Below are 12,090 nucleotides of genomic sequence, written 5' to 3' on the forward strand. Positions count from 1 at the left end.
AAAAAAAAAAAAATAAAATAAAAAATGCACTCTTTAAATTCCCTACTGCCCACTGCTGTATATGATCCCCAAACCCTACCTTGAGATTCCCAGGAAACCATTCTGAGTATGAAAGCACATCTTGGTGGAGGGGCAGTGTTATGTGCTCTTGAGGTTGATTGAGTGGAAGGTAGTAAATGTGTTTCAAGGGTCTCTATGCTTGTATGGGGAAAATTAATTCTTACACACTCATATTTTCTCAGCATCTGCAAGGCGGATGATATTGGCCATAAAGGTTTCTCTTATAGTCTCCCATAAGTTTAGTTGTATGTTACTAGATACTATTACCTGATCCTGTGACACCACTTATTAGTAACTAATGTTCTTTCTACTCCAAAGCAACCGTAGTTTTTTTTTTCCTTGGGGACATTGTCATCTATACAGCCCTAAACTTTTCACTGAAAAGTTGTGAACATCTGTTTTAGCTATTAATGGGATTCTCCCTTTAATCGCCCGAGGCTCATGTTATAGCTACAACTGATTAACATCAATTTCCTGTTAACTGGAGAGTTAAGGAGATGCAAAAAAAAGGCCCAGAATTCAGAAAACTGCAAGCTAAACATGTGCAGGAAGCACTGTTTACATTATTTAAGCTCTTCAGATTTTCTAAGGAGTGAGATGCTTGTGTTTACTCGCTGTAAAAACATGAGCAGGGCAGATAGGAAGAGGGGGAACTAAATAGAATGCAGCTATTATATATACATACATTTTCCACTGATCACAGCAGGACTTGCAACATTTAGGTTACAGCTATATGGGGGCTTTGATTGTAGCAATCATATTATTATTCTATATAGGCAATCGGTCACATGTTCATGGATGTTGAAATAAAATGGCTCCAGCATTTTAAAGACCATATTGCTCAGCAAACACAGATCAGGTGGAATGCATTTGTTTTGCTCTTGCTTTGTATTGTATTGAGCTGTTTGGCAGATTTTGCATATTGTATGCATAGGCTGCTAGTTATGTTAAAATGAACTTTGCAGACCATTCCCAATAAAATACATTTTTCAAAGATTGATTATACGATATTAAGCAGTTAGAAGTGACATAAGTGCAGTTCACTGTTTTCTTTTCTTGGGTCATCCAGTATTGCTTCCATGTACTCTCATAATAAATTCAAAAGAGGAGGTGAGCATCCATTGGTGTGTCCACAAAGCTCATGCAATGGCATGGCTGCCCCCAGATGATTACTTGGTCTTCAACACCCCAAAGCTCAACTCCCGCCTCTCTCAGATGAGAAATCCCCCGAAATAGTTTGAAATGGCTACTAAAACTTCAGTGACTTCTGTGTCCGCTTTTTCCCCATATTTTTCCCATTATCTAGCTTGAGGAAATCTTTGTGGAGCAGTGTTTTTCAAACAAGGTTATGTGGAATCCAAGGGTTCCTGTAGACGTTATTAGGGGTTCCTTGAACAATAAGCAATTTGTGCCTCTAAAAACTGTGGCCATATAACTTTTTGTCTATCTGTAAGGGTGACATTTTTCCCACGGATCACACTAATATACAGTGAGCTGTGCATATAGTAATTATACTAGGAGTTCCGTAAGACCTAATTTTTTTTTTTCAAGAGTTCCCCCGTGTTAAAAAGTTTGGGAAAGACTGTTTTAGAGGGACCCAGGCAGCATTACAGCTTGTCCACCAACAGCAAAATGAAACAAGAAATAGTCTAGCAGTAGAAGGCCTAAAATATCATGCAGTGCCAGTGCATTATCTATATTGTAAATGAATGTAAATGTGAAGATCCTGCCACTAAAAGTAGTTTTCACAATGACTATACTGGTAAATATAATGATCAAGCCATGGTCCTTGTGGAAGAATTGATGACCACTGTGTACCAATTGAGGTCTGGTATTCTTCCCCTTCACACGCAACCCTAATTAATACTGCAAGCAGTCATGCCAACACACATTGTCTGGGCCACAGTTGCTGTTGTCATTAGCAGGAAACATTCATGGAGAAATGGGGTGGATCAGCATTTTTTGATCAAATGAAAGTAGTGATGATGAGATCTTAAGGGGAAAAAAAATACATGGCACTGTTTCAATACTTAAGCGAAGTAGAAGACATTTGGTTGGGGTTTATATCAAAATCTCTGTAACTAATTATACAAGCTCATTACAAATGAACTGTCATTATTGTTAGCCCTCAAACTCCTTCAAGACTCAGATGAGTTGCATCACCAGAAATCTGAGTCGTTTTTCTTTCTCCTTGATTAGAAGATTTTAGTGAAACACATTTATCACCTTCGGAGGCATGCGTAGTTATTGCATCTTTTAAATACCTTTATTTTGTTCTCTATTATTAGCACAGCCTCAGAGTATAATTAACTTGGGTCATCTATTCCCCCAGTAGTAGGTCTGCAATCCTGTATGGTGAAGGTAGCAATTAATTCATGCTGTGTCCCCAGCAATTTGTACGTCTTTATCGCCAGCTGTATAGAATCCAGGCCCCTTAGTTGACTGTAACTTTATCTCAGGCTGAAATTCTAATGCTGCATATTACAAGCATTGTTCTGTAAAGCACCTAATGAGGCCACAGAGTGCATACAACTGTCTGAGGACTAAACAGGCTCATGTGAACCGTCATCTCCACCCACGTATTCCAAAGAGACTCGATATTTATGTAACATGCCTAGCAGCAGTACCCATTGTATGCGTTTCCACAGAATGCTATACCGGAATTAAAGGGCTGGGAAACTCAAGTATCAAATTGTAATAAAATGATATTATATATATCTATATATATCTAAACAGAAATATTATATTTGTTACATAGAGAACTGCAACATATTGTATCAGTTTTTGCAGGCCTTTTAAAAACTTGTATGGTTGTTTGACATCAGAAATATTATCATTGATTTTTTTTTTTTGGTATCAAACGGTACTTAGGAATACTCTATTTTCTAGTAAACTTGAGTTTAAATGTTTATAAAGAATCTTAAATGTATCAGAAATACCGACCAGTACACAGCTACCTCTTCTGCTGTTGGTGTCAACATGAATATAGGCTCATGCTAGCCATCTGTAAATTATGCACTGCTTGGCATTACCATTCAGAAAAAAAGGAGAAAATGTGTTTTCTTTGTATTTGGCAAAGGTATTACAACATAAATAATATTATACAAAAAAACACTGGGCCACTTTTCCAGAGGAATAGATGGTTACCGATACAATTGACATTTATATGGTTGGGAATCCGCCTGATGACTAGACAGTATGAATCGTGCTGTGACTTAAAAAAAGAAAACTTCATGTTGCTTTATCTTTCACCAAGATATTTTAGTGATTATAGGAAAATCAGATCAGTGTGTAAACTTTTCTCCAGCACATCCTAAACCTTCTCAGTGGAGTTTAGTTCTGGACTTTGTGGATTTAATCCATGTGTGAAAATCATCTCCCCGAGCCACTCTTTCACAATCTGACCCAACGTACCATGTTAGGAACTACCGGAGCTGCCAGAGCTCTCGTGCCGCCTCCTTGCTTTTGCTCCCCTATTTACTGTGGTTGGCGTTGATATTCTGCCCGCACAGTGAATAGGGAAGGCTCCCTGGAGGTAAATCCCTCCCCTCCGCAATGCATACAGAGGAGAGGGATTTCACTTCAGGGGGCGTTCCCTAGTGGTGGGCGAAGCCATTTGGGCAGGACTCAGAGTCCAGCCTAGTGTGCTCCCGCTCACCCCTGAAATGGACTAGTGGCCATGAAAGTTTGCTTACCCGTGATTTAGGTAGTCAGGTGACTTGACTTTTTGGGCACATGCCATTGCTGAACCCAGACATGACCACCTTTAGTAACCCCAGATCATAACATTGTCCCCAAGACTTTTTTGGCCAGGCAGAGTATGATTGGAGTTTGATGCTTTTCATAAAAACAGCGCTGTCTGTATTAAATCATTTTTATATCTCATAAGCTTACCTTGAAAATAACTTATGATGGAATAGAGATTTCCTAATGTCAAGCACATAAGATTACATATGACATGCTCAGAGAATATTTTTACTATAGTTCCTCTTCAGCTGAGCCTATACACTGCAGTCAGGCAGCAGATTTGCCTAATGTTCCTCATATCCAGAATGGAGTGCTGGAAATAAATGCAAATGTTCTCTAACAGAGCATGCCACATCCTATTCATCAGACAAGCTGCAAAGTCCTGCGGATGAAAGTAAAAAAACATGGGCTAAGTGCATACTTTCTATTTTATACAGATGGGGGTTTATTCTCTCTCTGATTACATTATGTTGTAGCCTGAACATTAAAAAGAAAAATTGGTGTTGTAACATGGAGTTGTTTGCAAGCATTGTGCAATATCTTTGTGTTTATGTCGCTTGAGTATCCTTCTAATTGTATAAAACTGCTGCAGATCACGGAGAATATTGAGGCTTATGTAGAAAATGCAAGAAACAATGGAAGTTTTGCTTTGCCAGATACCAAGGTTATTGTTTTAGTGCCTTGGTGCCCAAGATGTGACCCACTGTCACTGTACTGGACACACTGACACTTAATACGTTAATATTGCAGTAACTGACACCAATGAAGGAGTTCTTTATTGTGATCACAATATGATGGGGGTTAATATTGTGATCTCTGACATCAATGTTGGAGGTTGTTATTGTGATCACCTACACCAATGTAGGGGGGTAATATTGTGATCTCTGACACCGATGATGGGGTTTAATGTTGTGATCACTGACACCAATGACACTAATGATGGGGGTTATTATTGTGGTCCCTGACAACATATGTTATGTGATTAGGTCATTACCAAAATGCAAAATATTGTTCAAAGATCACTATGTTGTCGGCTTAAAGTGAACAGTTAAAATCCAGTTAAACCCTTAATAGAACAAAGCAAATGTTAATGCTTTAATTTGGTTGATTTTGATGAGCATAAACCATGTATGTAAAATTTCTAGGCCAAGTATGCTTGCAAACTGCACTGCGGCTTTTTTCCTAATTCAGCCATTGGGAATTAGTTATATGTTAGCAGGTATGAGAGGTTTGGTAGCTACACATGTACATCCATGCACAGCTAATTTTTTTTTTTTATTATTGCATTCCAAAGATAATGCTTTAAATGTGCAGTAATTAACATGATTGCTTTAGTTTGATTGTTTTATATGTAAATTGAAAAAAATGCAAAGGTAACAGCAGGGCTTTTTTAATGGCAACATATATTGGTACACAAGTGATACAAATTTCCACAATAATTTACATAGTAAGTTTACATTACTGGTCCTTAACCCACTATTCCTGTGGGATTACTGGAAAGTTTGCTTAGACAAAAGTCTTCCTATTAGTAAGTTCCATGGCCCACTGTGGGACTCCAAGACAGTTTTCTAGACAAAGGTATTCCTATTTGTAAGTTCAAAGAAATAGGACCTGTGTAGGATCCAAGGTTACCCTATGGAGAGGAGTTCCCTGTCTCAATAAATCCCGACATGTTTCACCTTATTTGCTTCCTCGTGAGAGTTAGACACACATATGATACAATATTTTTTTGTAATAGTAAATCTCTCCTAGGCAAAATGTAGTAGAGGAAAAGGCAGTCTTTATAAAAAAAAGTTTTATCCCAGAAATTAAGGAAATGTGTCTACCATTAAGCAGAGTCCAGAGGTGTGTATTTCATGATAATTCAGAGTAGGAGTTGTTCTATATGTAGATATCCTTTCAACATGCTTATGCAATCTCACAACATTTGTTTCCATTGAGAATTGTGTTCATCTACTGAGGATTAGACCGCTATGTAAAGTCCACTGCAACATATCCCAAAGTTTCTCAATGTGTTAAGATCGGGACAATCCATAATCTCTTATGCTCATTGAACCATTTTCTCACAATTTAAGCCCCAATCCTGGCATTGCCATGTTTGAATATGCCTGTGCCATCATAGAAGAGAAAATCCATTGATGGAAACCCTGGTCATTCAGTATATTCAGGTAGTCAGCTGACCTCATTCATTTTGGTGGCACAATATGTTTCCTTCACAGGCTTGGGACCTTTTTGGCAAGGCAGTGTATATTAGACATATATACAAAAAAAGAAATAAAATGTGGGACATGCCTTTATTTAGAATGCATTTTTCTAATTGTTTATGTTACGAAATAGTACAATCGATGCAGCTGCACATAATAAAAAACAAAGCCTGTGCGGATTTTATGACTATACACCCCTTTGTCACAAAGAACGTCATTGTCATTTTGGAGGCTGAATTCGGGGCCCTTGAGAGCACAATAAACACTCTGGTGTCAACTGACAAATAAGATGCTCTACGTCTGTCGTATTATGTTTCCATCACACCGTCTTCTTCATTTTACTTTGCAGCTGACTTGTTTTACAGCTGCAGCTTGCTGTTCTCAACCTTGATGTGGCAACATGATTTGTTGTACAACCATTCCACTTGGCCCTTATTTGTTAGAACCATCAGATTTTGTTGTATTGTAAATAACACACAGTTCCTGGAATGTCATAAAGGTGTCAAATATATAGGAACTTTACCAAACCTTGGTGATTGCTGTGCTGCCCAAACCAATCAATGCAACCAATCCAATCCATCACATTAAAATTAAGGCAAGAATTCGATAGGTTGGTCCAATTCTTTATAAACCCTCAGCAGGCTCATTATTGCTGAGGGCAACATTGTCTAATTTATTGATTTCCTAGCCATATGCTTGTGTATTTTATAGCTGATTGCTGTGATATGCAGGACAATCCCGTAGAGAATTGAAAGTCATAAAAAAAGCAAAAGAGATAAGAATCAGGTCTCCTACAGCAGGCAAAACTAACAGATCCATGTAAATTGATTCTTGGAGCAGGCTCATCAGTTATCATTAGACTCAGGTTACATGGAATCAATTAAGGTCTTCTGTGCTTAAAAAAAGAACCAATTAGAAGAGAAAAAGAAAAGTCTGCTGAAGGACGCACAAAGGATTTATGGAAGAGTAGGGGAAGAGTGGAGCAGGTCAAAAACCTTGACATACATATAGGTAATGTTATAGTATACTTTTAAAAAGAAGATATAATGGTTTTTAATAACTTTATTTTTTAATACCTGCAAGTTTTAAAATATTTTATCTTTTTCACTCTTTGTATTAAACCACTCTTATTCAAACATTTAATAGAGGGTTAGGCGATGTAAGATGGTCTACAGAGCCAGTAGCTGCTCGTCTATAAATATCTCATTGATTAAAACACTATATGACTGCTTTTGTACAGGGCATGAGATAAATAGAGCAATATACCAGTAATTTTATTGTATTAATCCTATGTGTATATTTCTTCTTGAGCTATTCATCTCTGTAAACAGCCATTTCTTTTAAAGCAGATAAGGAAAGCCATGGAGATTTTCTCTAAACTGTTTAGGCTCTAAACATATAAATATATTTAACACATACAAATATATACACATATAAATATATATATATATACAACAAACACTATTTTCTAGCTCTACAACAAACCTTTACATCCTGTAATTTAAGTAAAGATATTTTTTATCAGTGATCTATGATGTCATTCTGAATGTGCTATAATTGTCCATTTATCTGGCAGGTTAGGTAATTGCTTTGATCTGATAGTTCAGCAGATCTTGTATGATTAGTTAATGCAATTATTTGATATGCATCTGGTTACAAAATGCTTTCCAATGTGAGTACGCTGGATAGTTAAATTTAGCAGCACTTTGGTTGATTACGCAATGGAATGTAATGGGTGTTTTTAATATGTGCAAAAAATTGAAAATGAGTTCACATATATGGTATTGATGGCCTGCAATAAAAATTTGCACAGAATTTTAGACTATATATATAACAAAGTGCTGGTATTTTGTATTCTCCATTCTCCTGAGCTAAACTAACCTACCTTCCCCATGCATACCAAGATCCGAAAGCTTGGGGCAAATCAATACCATAGTTGGTTTAGTTCCAGGGCCGCAATCTTCACTATTCTAATTGCACCAGCACATAACTGTCCTATGGACTTTTAAAAGGACTCTGTCTATATTATGGTTACCAAAGTGCGCAAGTCTGGAGTCTAGAATGGCCAGCAAGCTTATTTAGGTGTGATGGTTCGGTGTCCACAGACATTAGGCCATATGGTATATCTTGTGTTCTAATTTATTGTTGCAAGATATGATTACTAACCACTTTCCACCCTACATTCCATCCAAACTCTATGCAGACAGTGACTTATTTAGAACCATACTCAAGGTTCCATTTCTGCAATGCAGCATTGCTAATGTAATACATATTGATGTTTCCTTTACCCGAAAGACAAGTTGATTAATATGACATCATGCTGAATTTTCTTTTCTCTCTGCACATCTGCACGTGCAGATGTTTGCAATGGGTGAATATTTTCCTTACACACTACTTTGTAAATATGTCCTACATCTTTCATGGGGGGACACAAAAAACACATGAACAGAAAGAAACATTCTATTTATGGTTGTGATAATTTATTATCCCCTCATACTATAACGTATTACAAACAATATGTCAGGTTGTAAATCTAAAGCACAAACGTTATGGAAATGTTTTGAGGGATGGCCAATCGGACTTCTGTTGCATCGTGCACCGGCTATGTTACAATAGGACATAGGATCAGCATTCATATGTATCAGTTAAGTAGACTAGAACTCTTTGACTAATTTCCCTATCCAAATGTTTGCACTGGTGTTTTACTGACCTATATGTTTTATATTTGTAATGTAGCTTATTTTATTACCTTTTGAGTTTTTTTTATTACAAAAAAAACAAATGGACAAAAAAAGGCATTTTTAACATAGTAGCTTATAATATTTTTTTTAAAAAACTTTTTTAATAATTACATTTTAACAAATGGAGACAGCCAATGACTTGCCTTTCTTAAAAGCGCAAAACCAGTTTAGATTCAATTGCCAGTTCGCTATGGCAATATGGTGTTTACATGATCAGGAACCAGTATGCTATTTAATATATTTTTAGTAAGGGGAATCAGGCTGAAGAATATATGGCTCCAGAGGTAAGGTGTTACAGTATACAGTATAGACATTTGCTACAGGCTGTACTTTTGAACTTGGCCTCAAAGCTTCTATAATGAAGATTAGAGTTAAGGGTCTCCTGGGTCACCAGAGAAACAATCAGGAAAATAATTGTCACATATTGACCATTTAGAATACATGTTCACTATTGGTTCTTGAGGAAAAGCTAACATCAGACTTATCTGCACAGTGTATACACATGGAAATTTGGACACAATCTTCTTTTATTATTACACAGTATTTATATAGCACCATCATATTACACAGCGCTGTACAAAGTCCATAGTCGTGACATTAACTGTCCCTAGTCTTATTTCTCTACCATCGTCATATGTCTTTATTACAGTCTAAGGTGAATTTTTGGGGGAAGCCAATTAACTTAACTGCATGTTTTTGGAATGTGGGAGGAAACCTGAGAACCGGGAGAAAACCCACGCAGACACAGAAAACCTGGAATTTCCATGCAGATAGTGTCCTGGCCGGGGTTCAAACCTGGGACCTAGCGCTGCAAAGGCCGGAGTGCTAACCCCTGAGCCACGGTGTTTAGGCGATGTTCTACTAACCTCCATCTCAAGTCTATGGCTGGTGTTAGGAGCTCATTTATAAAGCATGGCTAGAATTTTTTTTTGCAGAGATAATGGCACAGTTGTGTTCACCACACATCAGCTAAAATTACAGTCAGGAAATGTTATGTTTTCTTTTATGATTACAGAGAAGTGAGATGTTCCAGCGTAACAGAACAAGGGTCCTCCTACCACCTTACCTGGAACTTGTCCAGCTGTTTCTAGAAAAGACTTCTGAGATCTACAGCCTGCCCCCCTATTATATGAAATGTACATTTTTATATACCAATAGATGATCTGACCTCTGTGAAGACAAACATTATAGAAGAACAATGAACTGATGCTGCTTATGAAAGTGTAGGGAGGTGGCTTGAGTCTACCTGGATGACATTTAAATCCTTTTTAAACAACAAATTTAAAGGCAGAAAACACTTTTTGTTTGGTTTTCGATAGAGTGATGAGAAGTTAGAACTACAACTTGTATTGTTGTTCCTGATCCCCTTTCTCTGTTTTTCCTGGTGACCACTCTTCAATGGGAACACTTTAGGTGACAATTGTCCAATTTCCCTGTGTCCTTGTCCAAGTATAACTTTATATAGGTATACTTTTATAATGGTTTCATGAGCTGTGTATGTACACCTATCCTTTAAACCCCAGGTGTTCTATTCATCTGCAAGGAATAAAGTTAAATACCCAGTTCTTCTGAATATGGGGACCATGTATCTCAATGTGGCAGCAATGGTGTTTAGTAATTGTGTACTTATAACCCTAACTCTACTTGGTCAAAGAAGATTGATGCTACAGAATGGTACTGGGTAACATTAATCACAGTTATTTATATGAAATCTTCACACCAGGACAGAAACCTGAAATTCGAGTTTGATGAGAAGGAGGGTTCAGCTCAACAACTATATGCAGAAATTGGATAAACGTTCAATAGATGGCAAGATAAGTCTTCTGGCTGCCAATTGTTTGCCTTGCCAATTGCTTTGGTGTTATTATTGAGGATGGCAAGGGATAAGATCCAGGGTTTGACTCAAATATTGGAAACTTCAAAAAACATTTACAAAACCCAGAATAAAACAAACTCGGGCACATTCTTGTGAGATCTCTACCATGTGGCCTATCACTCCATGCCAGCTGCAATGGTATATATTTTCCTTTATACCAGCGTTATTTATTATTTATGATGTGCTGAAAATATTATACATTCAGCTATCGATAATATAGAAATTATAGTAAAATTATGTCATTTATTTTTTAGTGGCCCTTTCTGAAAAGTTGGTATTAAAATGAACAGATAAAGGGAACACAGTTTTGTGTATTTTCCTCTTTTGTAGTCATGTCCAAGTCCTAATAAATTAATCTTAATTGACAAAAAATATGACCTCTCAACCGGGCATCATGTTTTCCACATATACAATTTCCTGACACACGGGCCACATTAAATGACTGTGCAAATGTCAGTGTCTTGTGTATTTACATATGAAAAGGTTGTCATGGTAAAAGATGCACAAAACTGCACAAACAATACATCTGCACTGTAGGAAGATGTCATGACTTGTTCTGGTGGTATCCCGGAAAAGCACAAGACTCTCTTTATTAAATATGCCTCATTTAGAATAATCATGGCCCTCTTTACCATCCAAATATAGGGAATCTCAGATGGCAACTGTGCTGACAAAGGGGGTAGGTCAAGGATGGTAATGTAAGTTAAGAAAAAAGGCTTCTTGTTCAGTAGGAGAAAGACGACATGATGAAATATTGATTGAAGAATGGGTATGCACTGCAATACATTTTACATTTTTGGGAGAATCTATGTGATCCAGCAACCTGGATTGAATCTGGTCCAGGACTGCAAACATTTGCTAATTAATAGCACATTTTTAAGAGAAACATTGCAGAACTAAGGTTTAGTCTATTTTCTCCAGTCATAGGCTTGGTATGCACACGCAATATTTGTCGTTGGAAAGGATCTTTCACGATCCTTTCCAACAACAAAAGACTAAAAGATGCATGAACGAACGATATACATACAGCACCGTTCTGCTCTATGGAGAGGGTAGGGGGAGAATGACGGAGCGACACCCCACTGCCCTCTCTCCCCTCTAATTTCATTATGATCGTCTATGGATTTGTCAGGAAGGTCATCGGAACATGTGAAGACAAGAGCTGTACACACACACCAGACTCTCATTTGATATCGGCGCAGAGACGATTATCAGACAAGAATTATCTTAGAGCCTTAGAGTGCTTTGATAAATGATGCCCAATGTGGAATGGTAGAGGGATTTACTAAAGTCATGGCAAAAATTACTGTCTACTTTAAACTTTGCTTTAGGAGAGTAAGGTATCCAAGACATCAGTTCTCACTTGGCTGTAGCTTTAATTTACAGAAGAATTGGTGATTTGGGATGTAGGACCATTGGAGGAGACCAGCAGCCAACATTTGCCGTAATACAGAACATTTTG

Source organism: Pyxicephalus adspersus, chromosome 10, assembly GCF_032062135.1.
Source record: "Pyxicephalus adspersus chromosome 10, UCB_Pads_2.0, whole genome shotgun sequence".
NCBI lineage: Eukaryota > Metazoa > Chordata > Amphibia > Anura > Pyxicephalidae > Pyxicephalus > Pyxicephalus adspersus.